The sequence below is a fragment of the Somniosus microcephalus genome, chromosome 31 (assembly GCF_052327205.1).
Source record: "Somniosus microcephalus isolate GS21.2 chromosome 31, FLI_Smic_1.0, whole genome shotgun sequence".
NCBI lineage: Eukaryota > Metazoa > Chordata > Chondrichthyes > Squaliformes > Somniosidae > Somniosus > Somniosus microcephalus.
In genome coordinates this window covers 13,234,473-13,260,319 of record NC_141017.1, presented here as the reverse complement: position 1 = coordinate 13,260,319, position 25,847 = coordinate 13,234,473, and the positions used below count along the sequence as shown (strand labels likewise).

General features: G+C 49.8%; 1 pseudogene across 3 annotated transcripts in view; it reads left to right on the top strand.

The window, feature by feature from the left end:
- LOC147097586 (lysophosphatidic acid receptor 1-A pseudogene) overlaps positions 1-19,911 on the top strand; it is a 50,521-nt pseudogene extending 30,610 nt beyond the window's left edge. For all 3 annotated transcript variants that reach the window (XR_015074309.1, XR_015074311.1, XR_015074310.1), the window contains exon 2: positions 16,288-19,911. The product of XR_015074309.1 is annotated as a lysophosphatidic acid receptor 1-A pseudogene, transcript variant X1 (transcript). The remainder of the gene's footprint in view (positions 1-16,287) is intronic.
- Positions 19,912-25,847: the final 5,936 nt, after the last annotated feature.

The following is a 25,847-nucleotide window of genomic DNA, read 5'->3' as shown; positions in this document are numbered from 1 at the left end:
TTTTATAGTACGGAGACCAGAACTGTGCACAGTGAGACCTTACCAGGGTCCTGTACAAGTTTAACATAACTTCACTACTTTTGAATTCTAGACCCCTAGAAATAAATCCCAGTGCTTTGCTGGCCTGCGATGCTGCTTTTAATGATTTGTTCACCTCTATCCCTAGAGCCCTTTGCTCTTCTACTCCATTCAGTCTCTTATTTTCTAAACTGTAGGTGGAGTTTCTATTTTTCCTCCCAAAGTGCATCACCCTCGCATTTATCTATGTTAAAGTTCATTTGCCGCGCAACTGCCCAGACTGCAAGTTTTCTATCTGCAAGTATAAAATGATTACAGTAGGATTCAATAGGGTAGTGGTGGGGAATCCAGAACAAGGGGGCATAACCTTAAAATTACAGCCAGACCATTTAGGAGTGAATCGGGAAGCACTTCTTCACACACAGGGTAGTGAATACCTGGAAAACTCCATCAAAAGGCTGTGGATTCAGGGGCCAATTGGCGCTTTCAAGACTGAGATTGGCAATTTTTTGTTGGGTAAGGGTATCGCGGGATATGGAGCAAAGGCGGGCAAATGGAGTCGAGGTGATGATCAGCCATGATCTACTTGAATGGCGGAACAGGCTCGAGGGGCTGAATGGCCTCCTCCTGTTCCTCTTGTTTTTTTTTAGTCCCGTTAAGGAGCTCGCCGATCTCCAAGCTCCCAAAGGCCCACACCCCCCGAGTCTTTTCACAGATACTGTTTGACCAGTGCTTTAGTCACCGTTCTATCTGTAACGGATCAACCCTGGCGGCTTTGCTTCATGTTAACTGGGCTGTGGGACAGCACTTTGCAAATTGTCCGCCAGGCTGCACCTGCGATGCATTCCATGGCCAACCAGCCCTAGCAGCTCGAGGGCATTCGAGTCGCCGCTGTTCCGTTTTATGTTTGAAAATCCCTCCTCTCCAAACCAACAGCACTTGTTCTCGGGAAAAGGCGTCATTTTGAAAGCTGAAATTTATTTAGAAGGCCCGTGGATGTGACTTGTGGAATTCCTGCCTTTTTTAATTGGTTTTCATTTGGTCGTAGCTGAAAAGCAATTGGTCGGAATTAAAGGAGAAGTCTATTCCACTGAATGGATGATGCAGTTTTCAGGTTGTGCCTTTTTTTTTACTCTGCCCTTGGAACCAGATCCCTTGTGTGGGCCTCAACTCAGCCGTGGCTCAGTGGGCAGCACTCTCGCCTCTGAGTCAGAAGGTCGTGGGTTCAAGACCCACTCCAGAGACTTGAACACAAAATCTAGGCCGACACCTCCAGCGCAGTGCCGAGGGTGTGCCGCGCTGTCGGAGGTACCGTCTTTCGGATGAGACGTTAAACCGAGGCCCCCCTCGGGTAGACGCTGAAGATGCCGCGGCACTATTGGAAGAAGAGCGGGGGAGTTCTCCCCGGTGTCCTGGCCAATATTTAACCCTCTACCAACACCTAAAACAGGTTATCCGATCATTATCTTGTTTGTGGGATCGTGCTGTGCGCAAAATGTCTGCCACCTTTCCTAGATTACAACAGTGACAACGCTTTGGGGGGGAAGGTCTTCATTGGCTGGAAAGTGCTTTGGGCCGGCCTGAGGTCATGGAAAGGTGCTATACAAATGCAAGTCTTTGTCTGTGGGGTGAATGCCAAAAGCCCGGTAATCATACAAGTTATAGGATAAGAAGCAACCGAGTATTGAGTGGAGCACTCATTCACCCCTGCTCCCGAGCACGGACACAGAGGTTGGAAAATCTGGCAGTTTCCTGGAAACGTGTCTGGTCGGTGATTGAAGGAATGCTGACTGCTACCGATGGTTATCTGCCTCCCTTCAGGGATTTAATACGTTTGGAATGAGCGCGTGACTTTGCAGGATGCATGTGATTCATCAGCAGGAAGGAGTAGGAGGTCAATCTCCTTCAATCTCTTCTTGGGAACCTGTTTTTTTTTTAAAAAAAAAAACTATTTTTAGTTTGTTTCAGTGCAGGATCTCTGCGGAAGCTTCAGATCAGGAAAAAGTCCTCAAATTCATCGCTCCCTTACTCTTGACTTGTTGTTAGAACCTTGGACAAGTGCTCAAAGGGAGCTGCTGAATGTAGGGTTCTGTTAAATCTGAATGAATCCGTTCCTTACACCAATCATGAGCCACAAAAATCAGTTCAACAATACACTGCCTACTTCCACCTCCGTAACATCGCCCGTCTCGGTCCTTGCCTCAGCTCATCTGCTGCTGAAACCCTCATCCATGCCTTTGTTACCTCTAGACTTGACTATTCCAACACATTCCTGGCCGGCCTCCCATTTTCCACCCTCCATAAACTTAAGCCCATCCAATACTCGGCTGCCCGAATCCTAATTGCATCAAGTCCCGTTCGACCATCACCCCTGTGCTCGCTGACCTACATTGGCTCCCAGTCCGGCAACGCCTTGATTTTAAAATTCTCATCCTCATTTTCAAATCCCTCCATGGCCTCGCCCCTCCCTACCTCTGTAACCTCCTCCAGCTCTGCAACACTCCGAGATTTCTGCGCTCTTCCAAACTCTGGCCAACTGTGCATCACTTGCTTACTTCGCCCCACCAAGAAAGGGTGTAAGGACAATCCTAGTAACTATAGGCCGGTCAGTTTAACATCAGTGGTGGGTAAAGTTTTAGAAACAATAATCAAGGAAAAAATTAACAGGTACTTGGACAGGTTTAAACTAATTGAGAGCCAACACGGATTTGTAAAAGGCAGGAAATGCAATGGATGTTGTCTACATGGACTTTAGGAAGGCGTTTGACAAAGTATCACATAGAAGGCTGATTAGCAAAATTAAGGCTCATGTAATAGGTGGGTCAGTGGCAGCTTGGATAAGGAATTAGCTTAAGGACAGAAAACAGTGAGTTTTGGTAAATGGCTGTTTTTCAGACTGGAGGATGGTAGACAGTGGTGTTCCCCAAGGGTCAGTGCTGGGGCCACTGCTTTTTTTTAGAAATATATCTATATATCTATCTCCTGGATATTGGACTACAACGTAGAATTTCTAATTTTGCCAATGACCCCAAATTTGGGGGTGTGGCAAACAGTGAGGATGATACCAATCAACTGCAACAGGACATAGAAAGGCTCGCAGAATGGGCAGACAAGTGGCAGATGGAATTTAATACAGAGAAGTGTCAGGTGATGCATTTTGGCAGAAGCAACAGGGAGAGGCAATATACACTTAATGGCACAGTTTTAAAGAGTGTGCAGGGACAGAGGGACCTGGGAGTTAATGTGCATAGGTCCCTGAAGGTGGTGGGACATATTGAGAGGGTGGTTAGCAAAGCATATGGGATCTTGGGCTTCATAAATAGAGGTATTGAGTACAAAAGTAGAGAAGGTATGCTGAATCTTTATAAAGCGCTGGTTAGGCCACAACTGGAGTATTGCATCCAGTTCTGGTCACCACACTTTAGGAAGGATGTGAAGGTCCTTCAGAGGGTGCAGAGGAGATTTACCAGAATGGTTCTGGGGATTGGGGATCTTAGCTACAAGGACAGATTGGGGAAGCTGGATTTGTTTTCATTAGAGCAAAGGAGGTTGAGGGGTGATTTGATAGAGGTGTACAAGATTATGACGGGTTTGGATAGGCTAGACAGGGAAAGGCTGCTCCCACTAGTTGATGGTACAAGGACTAGGGGGACACAGATTTAAGGTTTTGGGCAAGAAATACAGGGGGGATGTGAGGATCTGGATCTCGCTACTGACGGAAGCGGTGGAAGTGGAGGCACTCAATGTTTTCAAGGGGAGACTGGATAGTCAGTTGAGGGAAATAAACTTGCAGGGCTACAGGGATAGAGCGAGGGAAAGGGACTGACTCGATTGCTCTGCAGAGAGCCGGCACGGACTCGACGGGCCGAATGGCCTCCTTCTGTGCCGTTATGACTCTGATTCCATGACTCTGACTATCTGCCCACTCAGCTGCCTTGGCCCTGAGTTCAGCAATCTCCTCCTTTAAGACGCTGCTTAAAATCTACCTCTTCCACCAAGCTTTTGGTCACCTGTCCTAATTTCTCGTTATGTGGCTCGGTGTCAAATTTTTGTCTGCTAACGTTCCTGTGAAGCATCTTGGGATGTTTTACTACGTTAAAGGCGCTATTTAAATACAAGTTGTTGAGTTAGCCCGTGACGTGTTTCATGAATAGCAGGTATACTGCCAAATGTTTACTGCGTGTACAATGTGATTACATTTCTATAAATATACAGTGTCAGTAAACTGTCCCAAAGCAGTTACGTGGCTGTTTAGCACCACACTGGAGGCATTAGCATTCAGACAGTCCCAGAGACTGCATGCTGAGGTATGGTGATGGGGCTTTGGAGTGTGTGTCACCAGTTGAATGACCAGCAACACGCTCGTATTTCGGGTGAGAATAGGTAGCTTTTTAAAAAAAATTCATTCCTGGGACGTGGGCCTGCCCATCCCTAATTGCCCTTGAGAAGGTGGTGGTGAGCCGCCTTCTTGAACCGCTGCAGTCCGTGTAGTGAAGGTACTCCCACAGTGCTGTTAGGGAGGGAGTTCCAGGATTTTGACCCAGCGACGATGAAGGAACCTCCGATGTATTTCCAAGTCAGGATGGTGTGTGACTTGAAGGGGAACTTGGAGATGGTGGTGTTCCCATGTGTTGGATCTTCACAGCTGTAGGCCACTCAACAGGGGGGTGGGGGGGAGGTGTGTATCTGTAGATTTGGCACTAAACATCCAATCAGTGAGAAGGAATGATTAGAAAATCAAATGCACTTCGTGATTAGGCAAATACAAGTCAGCAATTTTAATTCCAAGGTTGTTGCCTTGAGCACTGTCTATTTTGGTCACTGGGATAATTCCTAGGACATTGGAACCGGTTCTGGGGGAGGTGGGACCAGTACAAACTGGACGGTTTGCACCTGGGCAGGGCCGGGACCGATGTCCTAGGAGGAGTGTTTGCTAGTGCTCTGGGGGAGGGTTTAAACTAAAATGGCAGGGGGTTGGGAACCTGAGCAGGGAGACAGAAGAAAGGGAAACAAGGATAGAAGCAAAAGACAGGAAGGAGAAAAACAAAGGTGGCAGTCAGAGAAATCAAGGGTTTAAATCAAACATGGCCACAGTCAATAATAATTCTAAAAGGTGTAAGAGTGTTAAAAAAAAAACAAGCCTGAAGGCCTTGTGTCTTAATGCGAGGAGCATTCGTAATAAGGTGGATGAATTAGCTGCGCAAATAGAGGTAAATGGATATGATATGATTGGGATTACGGAAACATGGCTCCAGGGTGACCAAGGCTGGGAACTCAACATCCAGGGGTATTCAATATTGAGGAAAGATAGGCGAAAAGGAGGTGGGGTAGCATTGCTAGTTAACGAGGGGATTAACACAATTGAAAGGAAGGATGATGTGGAATCTGTATGGGTAGAACTGAGAAATACCAAGGGGCAGAAAACGTTAGTGGGACCTCCAAACAGTAATGCGGAGGTTGGGGATGGCATTAAACGGGAAATTAGAGACGCGTGCAATAAGGGCACAGCAGTTATCATGGGTGACTTTAATCTACATATAGATTGGGCTAACCAAATTAGTAACAATACTGTGGAGGAGGAATTCCTGGAGTGTATACGGGATGGTTTCCTGGACCAATATGTCGAGGAACCAACTAGAGATCAGGCCATTCTTAGACTGGGTATTATGTAATGAGAAAGGATTAATTAGCAATCTTGTTGTGCGAGGCCCCTTGGGTTGGAGCGATCATAATATGATAGAATTCTTCATTAAGATGGAGAGTGAAGTAGTTGATTCAGAGACTAGGGTCCTGAATTTAAATAAAGGAAACAACAATGGTATGAGATGAGAGTTGGGTAGGATTGATTGGGGAATGTTACTCAAAGGGTTGACGGTGGATAGGCAATGGCAAACATTCAAAGATCGCATGGATGAACTACAGAATTTGTTCATCCCTGTTTGGTATAAAAATAAAACAAAAAGGTGACTCAACCGTGGCTAACAAGGGAAATTAGGGATAGCATAAGATCCAAGGAGAGGACATATACATTGGCCAGAAAAAGCAGTAAACCTGAGGATTGGGAGCAGTTTAGGATTCAGCAAAGGAGGACAAAGGGATTAATTAAGAGGGGGATAATAGAGTATGAGAGTAAGCTTTCAGGGAACATAAAAACTGACTGTAAAAGCTTTTATAGATATGTGAAGAGAAAAAGATTGGTGAAGTCGAGCGTAGGTCCCTTGCAGTCAGAATCAGGGGAATTTATAATGGGGAACAAAGAAATGACAGACCAATTAAATACATTGGTTCTGTCTTCACAAAGGAGGACACAAATAACCTCCCAGAGATGTCGGAGAACATGGGGTCTAATGAGAGGGAGGAACTGAAAGAAATCAGTATTTGTAGGGAAGTGGTGTTAGGGAAATTGATGGGATTGAAGGCCGATAAATCCCTAGGTCCTGATAATCTACATCCTAGGGTACTTAAGGAAGTGGCCCTAGAAATAGTAGATGCATTGCTGGTCATCTTCCAAAATTCTATAGACTCTGGAACAGTTCCCATGGATTGGAGGGTAGCTAATGTTACCCCACTATTCAAAAAAGGTGGTAGAGAGAAAACGGGGAATTATAGACCGGTAAGCCTGACATCGGTAGTGGGGAAAATGCTAGAGTCTATTATAAAAGATGTAATAGCAGAGCACTTGGAAAACTGACAGGATCGGACAAAGTCAACATGGATTTACAAAAGGTAAATCGTGCTTGACTAATCTACTGGAATTTTTTGAGGATGTAACTGGTAAAATAGATAAGGGAGAACCAGTGGATGTGGTGTATTTGGACTTTCAGAAGGCTTTCGATAAGGTCCCGCATAAGAGATTAGCGTATAAAGTTAAGGCACATGAGATTGGGGGCAAGGTACTGACTTGGATAAAGAACTGGCTGGCAGACAGGAAGCAAAGAGCTGGAATAAGGGATCGGTCATATATTATATTATATAGACAAGGGAACTAGATGTAATATCTCCAAGTTTGCAGACGACACAAAGCTGGGTGGGCGTGTGTGCTGTGAGGCGGTTGCCGAGGAACTCCAGTATGATTTGGACAGGTTGGGTGATTGGGCAGAAGCATGGCAGATGCAGTATAATGTGGATAAATGCGAGGTTATCCACTTTGGTGGCAAAAACAGGAAGGCAGATTATTATCTGAACGGCAATAGATTGGGAGATGGGGAAGTGCAACGAGACCTGGGTGTCCTTGTGCACCAGTCGCTGAAGGTAAGCATGCCAGGTGCAGCAGGTGGTTAAGGAGGCAAATGGTATGTTGGCCTTCGTAGCGAGAGGGTTCGAGTACAGGAACAAGGATGTCTTGCTGCAGTTGTACAGGGCCTTGGTGAGACCGCACCTTGAGTATTGTGTGCAGTTAACAGGAAGTGACATATGACAGGAAGTGAGGTATGTACACAGTTCATAGTTCACAGTTCACAGGAAGTGATGACATAACTTCCCGGAAGTTATTATTATTATCACAGTGTCAATTGGGCTTATACTCGCTGGAGTTTAGAAGAATGAGAGGGGATCTCATAGAAACTATAAAATTCTAGTCAGGTCAGACAGACTAGATGCAGGAAGGATGTTCCCGATGGCAGGGGAGTCCAGAACCAGGGGTCACAGTCTAAGGATAAGGGGTAAGCCATTTAGGACTGAGATGAGGAGGAATTTCTTCACCCAGAGAGTGGTGAACCTGTGGAATTCTCTACCACAGAAGGCAGTGGAGGCCAATTCATTAAATATATTCAAGAAGGAGTTGGATATATTTCTTAAGGCTAAAGAGATCAAGGGATATGGGGAGAAGACAGGGACAGGGTACTGAATTTGGATGATCAGCCATGATCTCATTGAATGGCGGAGCAGGCTCGAGGGGCCGAATCTCCTGCTCCTATATTCTATGGGGTAGATTTTCCTGAAGGAGGCGGGACTACAACTTTCGGGTTTTAGTCCCGCCTACATCGACGTCCGGCCAATCCGCGCGATTTTCTTTTGATTGACCTTGTTGAGCCCGCCCAGCGGGCTTAGCAGGTCAATTAAGGGCCACCCGACAACAGGTGACGTCACAGACTGAAATTTCATCTGTCAAGAGTTCTTGACAGATGAAATATCAGTGTTTCACAGCTGTTTGAAGCTGTCAAACACTGACAGTCTGACTTCTAACCTGAGTCCTTCTACGCAGACTCAGTTAGAACTCTCACCGGCACTGAAAGCTGAAGGCTGTCACTTTTGACAGATCGCAGCCATTCAGCTTTCAGTGCCGGCTGAGTGATGGACTCCCGACACCTAGAGGAAGAAAGGCTGTTAAGGTAAGTACAGGTAATTTAAACTTCTTTACACACTTTAGACACACCAAACACGCTTACCTTTGCACTCATTCACCCATCACTCACCTGAACACCGACATCTCGACCCCTCCAAGTCCTTCAACCCGACGGCCCGCCTGCTCTAACCTGGCGTGGTTTGGAGCCGTCGGGAATCCCACACGACACCCCTCAAAATAGGGATTAGGCTAAAAACTGCCTGTTAACAGGCAGTTAATTGGCACTAATCCCTTCCCGCCTGGTTTCGGTGGGTCCCAGTGCGGGGCGGGTACCCGCCTCCTGTGAAACTTGCGTGGAGGCGGGTTTTGGGTGGGATGGTGTCGGGACCCCCGAATTTGGGATTTCCCCCCCCCCCCCCCCCACCACACCTGAAAACCCGCCTGACGGCTCCAGGAAAATCTACCCCTATGTTTCTATGTAACATAGGACCAGGAGGAGGCCATTCAGCCCATCGAGCCTGTTCCACCACTCAGTTAGATCATTGCTGATCTGTATCTCCACTCCATTTACCCGGCTTTAATCCGTATACCTTGATGCCTTTACCCAACAAAAATCTACCGATTTCAACTTTGCAAGTTTCAGTTGACCTCCAGCATCCTCGGCCATTTGGGGGGGGGGGGGGGGAGTGTTCCAGATTTCCAGTACCCTTTGTGTGGAAAGGTGCTTCACTGAACGAACTGGGGTGCAGAGGTGAAGTTTGGGTCTTGCAGGCTGTCTGGACAGGAGCCATGGGGCTGACCCCTAGCGTTGGAGGGGGCTGAGTTTTGGGGTGGGGGGGCAGGTTGGAGGAGGGAGGCGAGATGACCGAGGAGGGATCTGGCGGAGATAAATGCGGTGACAGATGGTGTAAAAGGGGGTGGGTGGGTCTGGAACACTCAGAGAGAGAGAGAGAGAGAGAGAGAGAGAGAGAGAGAGAGAGAGAGATGCACTGCTATAGGTTTGACGGGGTTGGATAAATTTAAAACAGAAATCATTACATAAATTTAAAACAGAAATAGACAGTTTCCTAGAAGTAAAGGGAATTAAGGGTTACGGGGAGCGGGCAGGAATTTGGACATGAGTCTAGGTTCGGATCGGTCATGGCCCTGTGGGTAGCGGAGCGGGCCCAGGGGCCGTGTAGCCTGATCCTGCTCCTATTTCGTGTGTCTAATTCTGTTAGATTCAGGAGATGGTTCAGTGATAGTGGATTGGCGGTTAGGATCAGATCAGCCATGATCTTATTGAATGGCGGAGCAGGCTCGAGGGGCCGATTGGCCTACTCCTGCTCCTATTTCTTATGTTCTTATGGATTGTGACTGATCGGTCAAGAGATTCTTCATGCGCAGAATGGAATGGACGTCTGGTAGGGTGGTGGAGTTAAAATCGCTGGAATCAATTAAACACACGGAGCTGTGATGAGGTGACCAGGGTTGGGTGGGTGGCTGAGCTGGAGATGGACCTCCCTATTGTCCCTCATCCCTTGGTATCTAGAACTATGTCCAATCAACCCTGGGCTGGGTCCTAGAGCGTATTCTGAGTGTAACGTCTGGGCCAAGGACAGCTGATGGCTGGTCTAGCGCTGGTGGGGGGAGCAGTCTGTGTGAGGTGATGGAATTAAAGAGTCGTCATCACAACATTGAAGAGCTCTGGAATCCTGGTGTTTCCTCCCCCCCCCCCCCCCCCCCCCACCCCCGCGTAAATCGCTGTAGCACTGGCGTAACAGAAATTATCAGCACGGGAGTGGTTTCGGGAGTAATTCCTTCAAATGGTTAGAAACCATGGCAACGCTGTTCTCAGTTCAGCAGCGTCTGAATCTGGATGGCTGCCCTCTGACCCGCTACTTCTCCAATGTGTAGAATTAACTGCTCTCGGTTATCCGCTCCCCTCCCCCAGTAACTCTTGAGTACTCGTCCTGCGGAGGCTGATCGATCACTGGCCCTGCTCTATTGTCGGAGCCCTGACTCCTGCCCGCGGGGCCTGGGAAACGGGGCAACGCAACAACAGCTGAAGGTAGCGCAGAGGGGATAGAGCGAAGAGCTAGGCGGGGGAGTGGAGAGCAGGTTGTGTGTGTGTGTACGCGCGCACATGTTTCTTAGCAGTTGTGCCCGTGAGTCCCATCCAGTGACCTCAGTCGTCATTCGTGGCCCCAGAACAGAGGGGGCTCTTCCCGTTCTCTTCCCCCCCCCTCTTCCCGTTCTCTCTCCCCCCCCACCCCCCCCATGCCTCCACTTTATTTCCAGCTGGTTGGCCGAGGTTGGATGTGGGGATGGGTAGTATTCCACTGGGATGTTCCCTGCTGAGCAGCTTGTAAAGTGATTCCCTCCAGGGTTGAGAGTTGAGTTTCTCTCTGTCGCCTGTTGCGAGGTCTAACTGAGCGTTTGCCTGAACAGAGTTTGCAGCAGGTTTGTGAGTAAATCTTAACATCTGATCGCATTCCTGACTCGAGGTTTAGAACAATGTTGTTTAAACTTGTTCAGCTGTCAGGACATCGTGTCAGAGCCTCAGTCCACTGACAGTCTGAAGAGATTAAATGAACCAGTTACACTGGCACACTCTTTTTATCTTTCTATCCTCTCTCTCTCACCACCCTTTTCTCACTCGCGCTCGCTCCCCCTGTTCGCGCGCTCGCTCCCCCTGTTCGCGCGCTCGCTCCCCCTGTTCGCGCGCTCGCTCACTTTTCTCGTTCTCCGTCTCTGTGCCTCTCTCTGTCATAGGAACAGGAGTGGGCCATTCTGCCCCTCGAGCCTGATTCAATGAGATCATGTCTGATCTGTGATCTAACTCCATATACCCACCTTTGCCCCATATCCTTTAATACCTTTGGTTAACAGAAATCTATCAATCTCAGATTTAACATTAACAATTGATCCAGCATCAATTGCCGTTTGCGGAAGCGAGTTCTCTATCTGTGTGTGTGTGTGTCTCTCTCCCTCACTCTGAGCTGTGAAGTGTGGGCAAGCCCTGCGTGCGAGCCTGAAAGAGGAACAATGAACCTGGGGTGAGCAGTCAAACTGAATCCGTTTCACTGCATGTCTCACCCAAGCTGCATGGGTGGCCAAGCGAGGTGGGGGGGTGGGGGCAACTGCCAGCAGGGCCCGCAGACCTCCGAAGGTCAGACCCCCCTCCCCTCCCCACCACCTGATTTGTGGGGCGGGGGGGGGGCGGGTGTGGAACGGGGAAGCAGAGTTGGGCAGGGGTCCTCCTGAGTGTGGGTTAACGGGCTGGCCTGGCCGGTGCCTGGGGTTTTATTTTTGGTGTCCACTTGTTGGACCTTGGAGCGGGCACTCCCGGGGGCAGCTGTGAGCTCACCAGCCAGAGCTCCAAACTAACAAAGGCCCCCAGTGTTTAGGAGTTGGCCGGGCTGCTCCCAGGGGGACCCTCTAACCCCAGCTCCGAACAAGGCTGGTTTTAATCGGAGCTCCTTATTTATGTGGCCAGAAGTTTGCGCCTCTCCCTCAGTCTGAGCTGTGTTCAGACTTCCCTTGTTGTGACTGTCCCAAAGGCCCTTGGCCCAGTTTCGGCTTCTCTTGGTTTTATTTGCGCGGCTCACAAGAGCTCGCTCTGTGTCTCGGAGAGGCTGACCAGAAGCGGGCAGTCAATAACGTGATGTTTACTCCTGGGCGCGCTGCGTTTAGACTGCGTCTGAGTCCGATACAGCACCCTGTGTCTGTGACTGTGTGTCCGGGTCACTGTCCAGACGGCTGAGGGGGTAATGGGCCCACCTCCGAGCCATGCGGCCGAAGTCGTCCAAGGTTCGTTGTCGGGGCGATGACTGACTTGGGGATAGGTTTACCAACCTTCCAGGATTGGCCTGGAGTCTCCAGGCGGTGAAGATTAATCGGGACACTGCTGTGAGCAATCCCGGAGAAAAATCACAGGGCATTAAACAAATTGTGTTTCTCGTTTTTTTGAACACTTTTTTGTTTTAGTTATAAAAGTGTTGCAGATGGGAAAAGGCTGTTTGACTGACGATCATGAATCATCCAATCGGATAACGAGGAGGCTCTTTGCTTTCCAATTGGCCGTGGGTTGCCGTGGCGTCGCAAGGATGCACGTGGCGGGCGACCAATGGTGGCCGCAGGGTGGCTGGGGTGTCGTGATGAAGCACATCCAATCAGAGTTGGCAACCTTCGGACGGGAGGGAGATGAAGATCTGAGTTGGGTCTCATGATGCTCATCCACTCAGTGTGTAGATGTTGGGTGAGGACAAAGGAAGGAAGAACTTGCATTTATATAGCGCCTTTCACAACCTCAGGCCGCACCAAAGTGCTTCGCAACCAGTTGAGGACTTTTGCGGTGTCACCACGGCAACTTGCTTCACCGGAGAGCGTAAAGCACGCCGATAGAAGTCACAGCCCTCCTCGCCTGTCCACGGCGCGGCTAGAACGCCGCACGTGTTAGCGTGGAGTCGTAGGCCGGACTTTCCCTCCCGGTATCTGATTGCCCCGTGCGACGACAGAGGGGTTTGTGTATAACTGGAGAACGTGGCCCCCCCCCCCTCGTCAGCCTGCGAAGTCGAGGCAGTGAACGGAGGGATTTTTATTGTCTGGGGTTTGGGAGGGAAGGGGGGGTCTTGCAACAATTTGTAGTTTATACAGCAACCTTTTAGTGTAGAAAAATGTAACGGGATGCGTTTCAGCACGTGACTAACCTAATTAAAATGAAACCGGAGGTCCAGCTATAGAAGGAGCTTGAGGACAAGTGACCGGACATTTGGTTGAAGAAGTGGGTTGGAAGGAGGGAGGTGGAAATGAGTGGTTTGGGGAGGGAATTCCAGAGCTTGGGGCCTAGACGGCTGAAGGCACGGCTGCCAATGGACGGGCGCAGTAAGTCGGGGATGAATGAGGCCAGAGTCAGAGATGGGTTAGGGTTGTCGGAGGTTTGAGGTAGCAGGGAGGGGAGGTGGGTGTGAGGCCACGAAGGGATTTAAAAAAGAGGAGCAACTTTTTAGATTTACAGGCATGTGAGGCCCCTCCTGCTGGAACTGCTCAGTATTATTTGGATCCTGGCTAGGCAGTGATGCTGTAGACAAAGATGCTCTACGAATGGCTCCTCTTCTCCAAGGACAATAAACCCTTCCTGCGGTGCGGTGCCCAGAACGGAAAGCAGTGCTCCAGATGGGGTCTGACCGAGGCTATATACAACTGAAGCATCACTTCCTCACTTTTGTAATCCCCCCCTTGAGATAAAGGCCAACGTGCCAGTGCTTCAGTCGTGGTTGTCATTCTTTGCGACCAGCCCTGTCCAACCAAGTGTAGTCTTTCAGGTACAAGGACCCGTCGACGTATCGCTGGCAATTCTGACCAATGGTTATGAAGGAGCAGGCAGGGTGGGTGGGAGTGGGTTGGGTGAGGACAAAGGATGTCACGGCCGCACGTGTGTCAAAACTGAAAGTCACGCTGGAGTCCCACCGCGAGTGAAGCCGAGGGCTGTGGTCCGATCAGGGCACTCTCTCTGTCCTCTGTCCTGTCTGGGCTTCAGTTATGTTGGGGAGGGGGGCGGACGGTGAAGATGGTGCCCGCTGCTGATTCCGTTGGGTTGTGCGTGCAGTGGCCGCGACAACCCCCCCCCCCCTCGAGTTCCGCGGCTTCCTCCTGTGCGTGTCCCATCCTGAGCCCAGAACACTCCTCCCAGGGGCTGCCTGTAACCGGTGAGGGTTCAAGGGTCGCTGCAGGTGAAACGAGAGGCTTGATGTGAGCGTGATTGCACTGACTGGCTGTGATGTTTGGACGTTTTATATCTTTCCTCCAATAACTAACTGCACAAAGCAACTCGTTCAATGTGGAGCATTATGGGATGTTTGAGAGAGGTGATGTGTATAAACCATTCGTGTCTCTTAAAAACAGAGACTACACGTCAGAAGTGACTAAAGTGCTTTGGGACGATCTGAGCTTGTGAAAAGTGCTGCATAAATGGGAATCTTTTAAAGTTTCTTTCTTGTGTTATATAAGTCTTTCCTCTGTCACTTTCCCCTCACTCCCTTGTCTCTCTTCCCCTCCTCACTCTCCTTTCTTTTCTCTCTACCTTTTCTTTCCCCCTCTTTGCTTTCACTTTCTCCTCTCTCGCTTTTTTTTCCTCTCTCTCTCATGCTTTCACTCTCTCATTTGCTCTTCTCTGTCTCGCTCTCGTGTCTGGTATTTTTTTTGTTGGGTAAAGTATGAAAAATCAAACCATCTCCACATTGGAGAGGGCCGGGAGTTTAAAGGGAGCAGGTGATTCGTGGCGAATTAATATCGTTCCTGATGTGGCGCTGAGACGATCCTCTGGGTGTTTGGAAATCCTCTTTGGTAAGGACCTCTCCTGCCCTCTAGACATCGAGGGGGAGGGAGAGGGAGAGGGGATGCAGGACACCGGGGTGGGGTTTGGGATGCGGGACACCATGGGGGGAAATGTGAGGACTCGGTGACGTGGCAACGCAGCCCTCCATTTTGGGTGGCATTTCCTGACCACCTCTGGAACTCGGGACATGTTCTGCTCCCCTTGTGTTGTGGTGCAAGACCTGAGGGAGCGGTGGGGGCGTTGGGGGGCGGACACAAGTCCTGGGGTGGGGGGGGGGTGGCAGGGTGTGGGGTGCAAGCCCCGAGGGGGGTTGGTGGTGCGGTGTGTCTGTTTGAATACGTTGGGAGTTCATGTCCAGAATTCTTTCATTCCTGTCAAACACCTGGGCCCTTTTACGCCACAGAAGGGTGTGGCCCAGAGGGGGCAATTACGGGAGAACGTTGGTGGTGACGGAGTGTTCCTCTTGCTTGGATTGTTTTCGGTTCAATGTTAGGGTGGGGGTGGGAGGTGGATGCAGTCTAAAATGGAATATTGTTGAATACTCGAGACGTGATTTCGCACATCAAAATGTGACTGAGGCCTACTGAAATAGTTGAGCAATTATTTGGTTTCCGTAGAAACCAGGAAGGCCCCCGGTTTGATCCTTGGCCTGTCTGGCGTTAGCTGGTCGCGGATGGGAAGACTGTGACCTAAGGGTGTCCTCTGCATTCCTGGAAAATCGGCTGAGGTTCCTGCTCCTGAGCGGCTGCCCTGCCATGCTCCCATGCCCCCCCGGGAGAGTGCGTATGTGTGGATGTTGGGTGAGACTGCCCCTTGTTCCAGACTAGCTTATCCACACTTGCTGTCACGTGGGTTAGGCTGGGTGGTGACTCCCAAGGAATGTATCTCAGTAAGGGTGCCTGAAAGAAAGAACTCTTATTTCTGTAATAACAACAGAAAATGCTGGAAAAACTCAGCAGGCCAGGCAACATCCGTGGAGAGAAATTAGAGTCGACGTTTCGGGTCAAACCCTTTTTCAAAACTGGAAAGGAAATGAAATAGATCGAAGGCAGGGCTGCGATAGAACAAAAGAAGTAAAGAGACATTAAGAGGTATTCAAAACCAGACGAGATGGTAATATGACAGTGGAGACAAAAGACGGCTCAGGTTAGGTGTGAAGTGTACTGGCAGGATGAGAGACAGCTGCCATGTGGGAGAGAGAAAAAAAAGGAAAGGGGGGTGGTGGGGGAGGGAAAACCCAAAACAAAGGGGTGGGGGAAAAAAATATAAGTAAAAATGTAATAGGGGCCGAGGTTATGATCTGAAATTGTTGAACTCGATATTGAGTCCGGAAGGCTGCAAAGTGCCTAATCGGAAGATTTCTACAGCACCTTTCATGACTTCAGAATATCCCAAAGCACTTCACAGCCAATTAAATACTTTGCACTGTAGGGAAACGTGTCAGCCAATTTGTGCACAACAAGCTCCCACAAACAGTAATGAGACCAGATCATTTTTTAATATATTGGTTGAGGGATGTAGAATGAGAGGAGGGGAGGAAATTGATGGCTGGGGCAGTCGGAAGAAAGAGAAACAAGATGGTTTAGAAATGATCCATCATAAACCAGTCTAAGTGTGGACAATGCAATGGTGGCTCGGTTGGATTTGATGTTGTTTTTATCGGCAGGTGCAAGCTGAGATCGGCCGAGAGAGAGAGGGACACACTATGGGGGACTGCTACTACAACAACACTGTCTCATTCTTCTACAACAGCACTGGCAAAGAACTGAGCAAGATCTGGCGGACTAAGGACAAGCTGGTGGTCTCCCTGGGCCTCTTGGTGTGCCTGATAGTCATCCTGGCCAACATCCTGGTCATCACGGCCATCGCCATCAACCGCCGCTTCCACTACCCCATCTACTACCTGCTGGCCAACCTAGCCGCCGCGGACCTCTTCTCTGGCATCGCCTACATGTACCTCATGTTCCACACCGGTCCACGCACCGCGCAGCTCACCGTGCAGACCTGGTTCATACGGCAGGGCCTCATCGACACCAGCCTGACCGCCTCAGTCGCCAACCTCCTGGCTATCGCGGTGGAGCGCCACCAGACGGTCTTCCAGATGCAGCTGCACAGCAAGATGAGCAACCAGCGCGTGATCATCCTCATCGTCTGCATCTGGGCCACGGCCATCTTGATGGGCCTCATCCCCAACATGGGCTGGAACTGTGTGTGCGACCTGGCCAGCTGCTCGCGGATGGCCCCGCTCTACAGCCAGAGCTACCTGATCTTCTGGGCTGTCTCCAACCTGGTTATCTTCTGCGTCATGCTGGTCGTCTACATGCACATCTTCTGCTACGTCAAACACAAGACACAGAGGATGTCCCAGCACACCACCTTCCAACACCGACACAAGGAGACCATGATGAGCCTCATGAAGACTGTGGTCATCATTCTGAGTGAGTCTCTTCCTACTTCCATTGTTATATAGAATTGCGTTGAATTTACAGCACAAACAGGCCATTCGGCCCAATTAGTCAATGCTGGCGTTTATGCTCCTCCCACGAGCCTCCTCCCACACTTGACAAAGGGTTTGACCCGAAACGTTGACTCTATTTTTCTCTCCACGGATGTTGCCTAGCCTGCTGAGTTTTTCTAGCATTTTCTGTTGTTATTTCTGATTTCCAGCATCTGCAGTATTTTGCTATCGTACTAGTGTTTGGTTCACTGCCGCACCTCTTCTAGGAATGCCTACCTTGAAGAAGTTCTGCTCTTCTCTTCGACGGGATCTCCGTTTGGCTCTTCAACCTTGTTCATCTTCATTACTTTCAGTTTCACCATCTCGTCTCGTTTTGAATACCTCTTAATGTCTCTTCACTTCTCTCTCGTTCTCTCCCAGCCTGGCCTTCAGTCTTGACAAAGGGTTTTGACCCGAAACGTTGACTCTATTTTCTCTCCACGGATGTTGCCTGGCCTGCTGAGTTTTTCCAGCATTTTCTGTTGTTATTTCTCCTCCCACACTACTTCATCTCGCCCTCCCACACTACTTCATCTCGCCCTATCAGCATATCCCTCATGTTTATCTAGCCTCCCCTTAAAGGCATCTATGCTATTTGCCTCAACTATTCCTTGTGGTAGCGAGTCTCACTCTCTGGGTAAAAAGGCTTCTCCTGAATTCCCTATTGGATTTATTAGTGTTTATCTTGTATTTATAGCCCTTAGTTGTGGACTCTCCAGGAAGTGGGAACATCTTCTCTACGCCCACTCTATTAATCCCATACATAATCTTAAAGACCCCTCTATTAGGTCACCCCTCAACCTTTTTTTCCAGACTAGAGCCCCAGCCTGTTCCTGATCTATTTATAACCTCTCAGTTCTGGTATCATCCTTGTAAACATTTTTTGCACCTTCTCCAATGCCTCTATGTCCTTTTTTGTGATATGGAGACCAGAACTGCACAATATTCCAAGTGCGGTCAAACCAAGGTTCGATACAAGTTTTAACATAACCTCTCTGCTTTTCAATTCTATTCCTCTAGAAATGCACCCCAGTGCTTTGTTTGCATTTTTATGGCCTTGTTAACTTGTGTTGCTACTTTTAATGATTTGTGAATGTGTACCCCTAGATCCCTTTGCTCCTCTACCCCATTTAGATTCCTATTTTCCAAGGAATATGTGGCCTCCTCATTCCTCCTACCAAAAATGTGCCACCACACAATCGTCTATATTGAAATTCATTTGCCATTTACACGCCCATACTGCAGGTTTATTAACATCGTCTTGTATTTTGTCGTAGTCTTCTTCAGTATGAACCATACTTTGCTATGCCCTGAGTTTATATTTTTTTAATTGAGAAAAAAGTTTAGCTTGCAAAATGTGTTTAAAAGGACTAACTTGCATTTACATAGCGCCTTTCACCTCCAAGATGTCCCAAACTCCTTACAGCTGATTGAGTTAGTTTTGGAAGTACAGCCACTGTTAGGGGAGCATTCATGGCAGACATTTTGTACGCATTGAGGTCCCACACAACAGACACATGACCAATTGATCCGTTTCACAAAAAGAAAATACTGCAGATGCTGGAAATCTGAAATAAAAACAGAAAATGCTGGAGACACTCAGCAGGTCAGAGCAGCATCTGTGAAGAGAGAAACAGAGTTAACGTTTCAGGTCAATGATCGTTCGTCAGAACTGGAAAAAAGCAGGAAATGGAACAGATTTTTAAGCAAGTGAAGAGGCTGGGAAATGGGGGAGGGGATGAGAGAACAAAAGGGAAGGTCTGTGATGGGATGGAAGGCGGAAGAGGTTAAGAGACATTAAGAGATATTCAAGGCGAGAGGAGGTGGTAATGGGACAGGTTAAGAAACAAAGGATGGCTCTGGATGAAGTGTAAATTGCGCTGGCAGAATGAAAGACAGCTGCCATGTGGGGGAGAAGAGAAAAAGACAAAGTGGATAAAAAAAAATATATATATATTTATTGTGTGTGCGCGTGTGTGATAGGGGCTGAGGTTATGATCTGAAATTGTTGAACTCTTGTTGACTTTTACAGTCCTCGCGGTTTAGCGCCTCACCGGAAGGACAGTGCGGCGCTCCCTCAGCACTACTGGGCGTGTCTGCCTGGATTTTTGTGCTCGAGTCTCTGGAGTGGGTCTTGAACCCACAACCTTCTGACTCTGAGGCGAGAGAGCGAGCTGCTCCCCACTGAGCCTGCAGTGGATTTGGCTTTATCTGCAATTCAAGCTGTCTCCTCCTTTTGGAAATTCTAGAGAGTTGGAAGCAGAGGCAGACACTAAACTGGTGCTGTAGTGTATGTACCTTTTAAGAGAGAACTACTTTTACAGCTCCTGTATACTGTAGTACCGGCAGTGACCACACCTGTATATAAGCCTTGAGCATGCCTCTGTACCCCCAGTCTTGAGACTACCCTACTCCAGTAAATACCTGTTGATTGTTAAGTTACAGCATCCGTGTGGTTATTGAAAAACATCATACTCTCAGAATCACGGATCTAACAGGCGCAGTGCAGGGTGGGGGGAGGAGGGGCGAGAAAGCAATGGTGGGAGAGAGTCGTGACCGCCAACCTCGATCTCGAGTGCCTCCCTACTGACCATTATCTCTGGCGATGCAGACTGCAGTTCACGAGCCAGTGAGAGGGATTCATGCCTTCGGCTCCAGTACGTTATAACGACGCCAATAAATTGATTATTTATTTAGCATCAAGTTCCCTCAAACGCGAGTCTCGCTTCAGGTGTCTTCGACGGGCAAATGGCCGAGCAGCACCGCAGCAATAGCCACATTTTCCAGTTTGCTCGTCACCACGCCGTCGGCTCGGGGTCATTTGACGCAGTCAGGAGGCTTCTTCGGCCCAGACTGCCTCAGATGTGGGTAATTTCATAACCTAAGAAATAAGAGCAGGAGTCGGCCATACGGCCCCTCGAGCCCGCTCCGCCATTCAATAAGACCATGGCTGATCATCGACCTCAACTCCACTTTCCCGCCCGATCCCCATATCCCTTGATTCCCCTAGAGTCCAAAAATCTATCTCTCCCATTCCCTTCGCTGCTATGTTCCATCATATCCCACAATTTCCTTATTAAATTCACTCAATTCCCTAATCATAAATCTTAACTTCCCGTTTATTCCATTACTGAGTGACTTCTGTGGTGTTCGAAACACCACAGGCTAATATATATACAGTTATTCAGAAACCAGCCTGCTTAATCTGTTATCCGTTTTTATAATCGAACTAGACTAGGCCAGAGACCATGTTTGTTCGGTATTTTTGTGTGTGTTTTCTCAAAATCGGTGGCACCTGGGTGAGTGTGGTCAAACGTTTCTGTATGCTTCGATGGGAAGTGGCATTTTCCAAACCCGTCACCAGCTTCCATCGCGTTCTCAGATGAACAGAAGAAATACCGGGCAGAAAGAAAGTTGAGCTTGGAGATCGCTGACGGGCTCGTTGGGTAAAGTCAGTGTTTAACTCCACTGCACAGGACGAACCCACGATGCATGTCCCAAGGCGCTTCACAGGAGTGTGTTAAAACAGCAATTTGACACTGAGCCACATAAGGAGAAATTAGGGCAGGCGACCAAAAGCTTGGTCAGAGAGGTAGGTTTTAAGGAGCGTCTTAAAGGAGGAAACAAAGATAGAGAGGCGGAGAGGTTTAGGGAGGGAAGTCCAGAGCTTAGGGCCTCGGCAGCTGAAGGCGCGGCCGCCAATGGTGAAAGGGAAATTTCTAGTAATGCAAGGATGTGAAGCTGCAGACTGCTACACGCGATACGATCTTTAAATCCTCGCCAGGGGAGTGAGCAAAAGCAAGTTGCTGCGTTGCCATGCCGAGGTTACTGAGGTTGGAACTTGAGCTTGTAAAAGCTCCCAACGGAGCCTGTGTCTGTGTGTATGCCACACTCTGGCTATATGTGAAATGTGATCTGCCAGGTTTACTTTTAGCCTTTGTTCCACCCTCTAATCTCGCAACCACCAAAATGTTTTCCAAGGTTTTAAGAAATCTCCGTCATAAGCTGACCTTTGAGCTGTGGTGGGGTGTGTGTGTGTGTGGTTTATGCTTGACTGGTTATTTTTCCCTCTTGGATTCATTTGCACGATAGGCCTGCTGTCTGCTTCCAGGCCTGAGGCCTGCTGTCTGCTTCCAGGCCTGAGGCCTGCTGTCTGCTTCCAGGCCTGAGGCCTGCTGTCTGCTTCCAGGCCTGAGGCCTACGCAGCCAAATGTTTTTTTTAATATTGGGGCTGTTTTGATTCAGATGCAGGGAGATCATTGAATTCACTTCCGGCATGTGTACTGCTAAATCTGGTTCTCGTTATTGGAGATTCACCAAAAAAAATTAGACCCAAAAGTCTGCTGCTGAGTTCAGCAGTTTACCCACCGAGGGCCAGCTCAAGGAGACTGGCCGTCTGGAACCTGAGCTTAGCAATGTTGTCTTTCCAACTTTAAACTGGTCATCCCTACACAACACGAACGAACAGTGGGGAATGTGATGGCCATAATCTATGGGAATTCCTGAGTTTACAAGGAAATTGCCCGTGTAATGAACGGTGATGAGGCAAACTGCTATTCCCCGCTAGACCAGGGTTGGCCGCTTGGCCCTAAAGTAGATGACGCATCTCTTAGTCGACTCGTAAGTCACTGGGCCGTTTGTTTTGGATCAGTTGAAGAACTGAGCGCTGGATTGATGGCGCCTGCTGGCCATATCCTTGTCCGTTCTTCCCGAGCTTCCTGCCATGGTGTGCAGGTAAATCCGGGTCCCCATGCTTCACGGCAAAGCTGTCTGAAGTGGTGCCGGTTTATCCTGCCGCCCCACCTCTCTGAAATTCCGGAAGATGCTGTTCCCCGGCGTGGCCTCAGAGCCAGATTATCCAGCGGAGTTTCGACATGAAATCAACAGGAGAGCGAAGGGTGGAGTCACTCAGTTCTTGTAATCATTTGCCACCTTCCTTTTATGTATATTACACCATCTTGTATAATTGCCAGAGATCAATGGATATTGAGCGTTGAGTTTGGGGTGATGTTTCTGAAAGAACATTTCTAGAGCTCCTTTCATGACCTCAGGACGTCCCAAAGCGTTTCACGGTCAATGAAGTACTTTTTGAAGTGTAGTCATTGTTGTAATGTAGGAAACGTGGCAGCCAATTTGTGCACAGCAAGCTCCCACAAACAGCAATGTGATAAATGACCAGATAATCTGGTTTTAGTGCTATAACCAGAAAATGCAGGAAATACTCAGCAGGTCAGGGAACATCTGTGGAGAGAGAAACAGTTAACGTTTCAGGTCGATGATCTTTTGTCAGAACTGGTTTTAGTGATGTTGGTTGAGGGATAAATATTGGCCAGGACACCGGGGAGAACTCCCCTTGCTGCTCTTCAAATAGTGCCATGGGATCTTTCACATCCACCTGGGAGGGCAGACGGGGCCTCAGTTTAACGTCTCATCCGAAAGATGGGCAGCTCCGACACTGCAGCACTCCCTCAGCACTGCACTGGGAGCGTCAGCCTAGATTTTGTGCTCAAGTCTCTGGGGTGGGACTGTGAACCCACGACCTTCAGACTCCCGAGATGAGAGTGCTACCCACTGCGCCACGGCTGAGAGACGGTTTATTCTTGGTTTATCCAAGGTCTCTGGGGATGGGGCAGCCCCCAGCCTTTCCTTGATGTGTCATCGTTCAGTTCGATCTTTTAATAGACAAGTAGATATTTCTTGAAATGAAATCGGACGGTGTGGGGGTGGGTGGTGAAATAGACAATGCACGGTACAAGGGGGTTTTCCAGGGTGAGTCAGGTCTGTTGGTGGCTGGTTTAGTTTAGTATTACCAATTTAACCAGAACTGTGTGTGCGCCGGTGACTTTGAATCATTTCCTGCTGACTGGAATTGCTGTACATTCACCTCTTTCTGTGCAGGACCTGATTCTTTTCCCACCCCCCCCCCCCCCCCACCAAGGTGGACGCCAGGCTGTCGATTTAATTGCGGGTTTCGGGAGAGCTGGGACAAGGGACCGCATGCCGTTGCTTTCGAACTGTGGTCGCTGCCACGGCGACGCCCATCTGTCCATAGGAACGGAACAGGAGGAGGCCATTCAGCCCCTCGAGCCTGTTCTGCCATTCAGTGAGATCATGGCCGATCGGTGACCTAACTCCATCTACCTGCCTTCGGCCCATATCCCTTAATACCTTTGGTTAACAGAAAGCTATCAATCTCAGATTTAAAATTAACAATTGATCTAGCATCAATTGCCATTTGCAGGAGAGAGTTCCAAACTGCTACCATCCTTTGTGTGTAGAAGTGTTTCCTAATTTCATTCCTGAAAGGTCTGGCTCTAATTTTTAGACTATGCCCCTAGTCCTAGACTCCCCTACCAGCGGAAATAGTTTCTCTCTATCTACCCTATCTGTTCCCCTTAATATCTGGAAACTTCAATCAGATCACCCCTTAACCTTCTAAATTCTAGGGAATACAACCCTAGTTTGTGTAATCTCTCCTCATAACCTAACCCTTGGAGTCCGGGTATCATTCTGGTAAACCTACGCTGCACTCCCTCCAAGGCCAATATATCCTTCCTAAGGTGTGGTGCCCAGAACTGCTCCCAGTGCTCCAGGTGTGGTCTAACCAGGGCTTGAATATCTCTTAATGTCCCTTCACCTCTCCCCGACCTTCCCTTTTGTTCTTTCATCCCCTCCCCCATTTCCCAGCCCCCAAACCCGCTTTTTAATCTGTTTCATTTCCTGCTTTTTTTCTCAGTTCTGACGAAGGGTTTCGACCCGAAACGTTGACTCTATTTTCTCTCCACGGATGTTCCCTGGCCTGCTGAGTGTTTCCAGCGTTTTCTGTTGTTATTTCGGATTTCCAGCATCTGCAGTATTTTGCTATTGTTTGTATAGCTAAGTTCGTTTCATCAGCAAAGCCTCTCAGCGAAGGGGGGTGGGGGGGGTCATGCTGGGTGTGGGGTGTAGCGTAGGGGGCGGGGTCAGAGTGAGGGCTGGGGAAGGGGGCATGTGGTGGGCGGGGGGGTTGCGGGGAAGGGTTGGCCCAGTGCAGAGGGAGTTGGGCCAGGGTGGCGATTTGGGGGGGGACACACCCCAGTGCCAGAAAGATCCCAGCTTCGATTCCCAATCTGCTGACTTTAGTCAGTTTGAGTGATGACTTCAGTGCCCCCTCCATGCATCCCCCGCCAGGGATTCACTCCTGATTTAGTTATTGGCCCTCCTGAAAAATGAGGCTGGCTCGGGCTCACGTGATGCCTCCATGGCTGAATAGCTGCCATTCGGGCATCGGTTCAAACCGGAGGAATGGCTCCAGCGAGGGACCAACCCTCCCAGTGAAGAGTCCAACACCTCGCGTGATCACTGAGTGGATGGAATAAATTAACTGCTGACCTTTCCAGGAATTCCTTCAGAGAGTCACAGACTCTTCAACTGATGTAACTCATTAACAGGCATTCGCACTTCAATTGACCTGATCCTCCTCCCTGCCCCGTCTCATCCCATTCTTCCTCCTCCTGGATCAGTGAGGCAAAAATCTCTCTGCCTAACTCAGTCTGTCTGTGTGTCTCTCGCTCGCCCCCCTCGCGCTCGCCCCCTCTCGCTCGCCCCCTCTCGCTCGCCCCCTCTCGCTCGCCCCCTCTCGCTCGCCCCCTCTCGCTCGCCCCCTCTCGCTCTCCCTCTCCCCCCCCGCTCTCCCTCTCCCCCCCCGCTCTCCCTCTCCCCCCCCGCTCTCCCTCTCCCCCCCCCCGCTCTCCCTCTCCCCCCCCCCGCTCTCCCTCTCCCCCCCCCGCTCTCCCTCTCCCCCCCCCGCTCTCCCTCTCCCCCCCCCGCTCTCCCTCTCCCCCCCCCCGCTCTCCCTCTCCCCCCCCCCGCTCTCCCTCTCCCCCCCCCGCTCTCCCTCTCCCCCCCCCCGCTCTCCCTCTCCCCCCCCCGCTCTCCCTCTCCCCCCCCCCCGCTCTCCCTCTCCCCCCCCCCCGCTCTCCCTCTCCCCCCCCCCCGCTCTCCCTCTCCCCCCCCGCTCTCCCTCTCCCCCCCCCGCTCTCCCTCTCCCCCCCCCCGCTCTCCCTCTCCCCCCCCCGCTCTCCCTCTCCCCCCCCCCCCGCTCTCCCCTCTCTCCCCCCCCCCCCGCTCTCCCTCTCCCCCCCCCCCCCCCCCCCCGCTCTCTCTCTTTCCCCCCCCCCCCCCCCCCCCCCACTCTCCCTCCATGAATTCTGGACACCTATTAATTTGTGATGAATTTTGACCTATATTTAAAATGACGTCAGACTGATTTAAATAATAGAACAACAAAGCGATTGGACGGGAGTCAGATCCCAGTACATGATCCAACCGCGCACTTGCTATTCGATTAACTAAATAATGGGAGGGATCTGCACTGGATTTAGATTGTAGTTTAGAAAGGCTCCTCCACCATGGGAAGCATCATAGATGAGCCTCACCGTGTCCTCCCTGGACGTGTACACACATGCATCGAGTAGTAATTGAGAGCGAGAACGCCTGCTTTCCCTAGTCCAGGGATGCTAAGGACTGTTGTAGCCCCCCTTACAGAGTCCGCTGTGGCTCAGAGGGTGGCACTCTCTTTCGCCTCCCAGTCGGAAGGTTGTGGGTTCAAGCCCCACTCCGGAGACTTGATCCCATAATCCAGGCTGCCACTCCAGGGCAGTGCTGAGGGAGTGCTGCACTGTCGGAGGTGCCGTCTTTCATTAAAGAGAGACCCCCCCTCTGCTCTCTCAGGTGGACGTCTCTCTCTT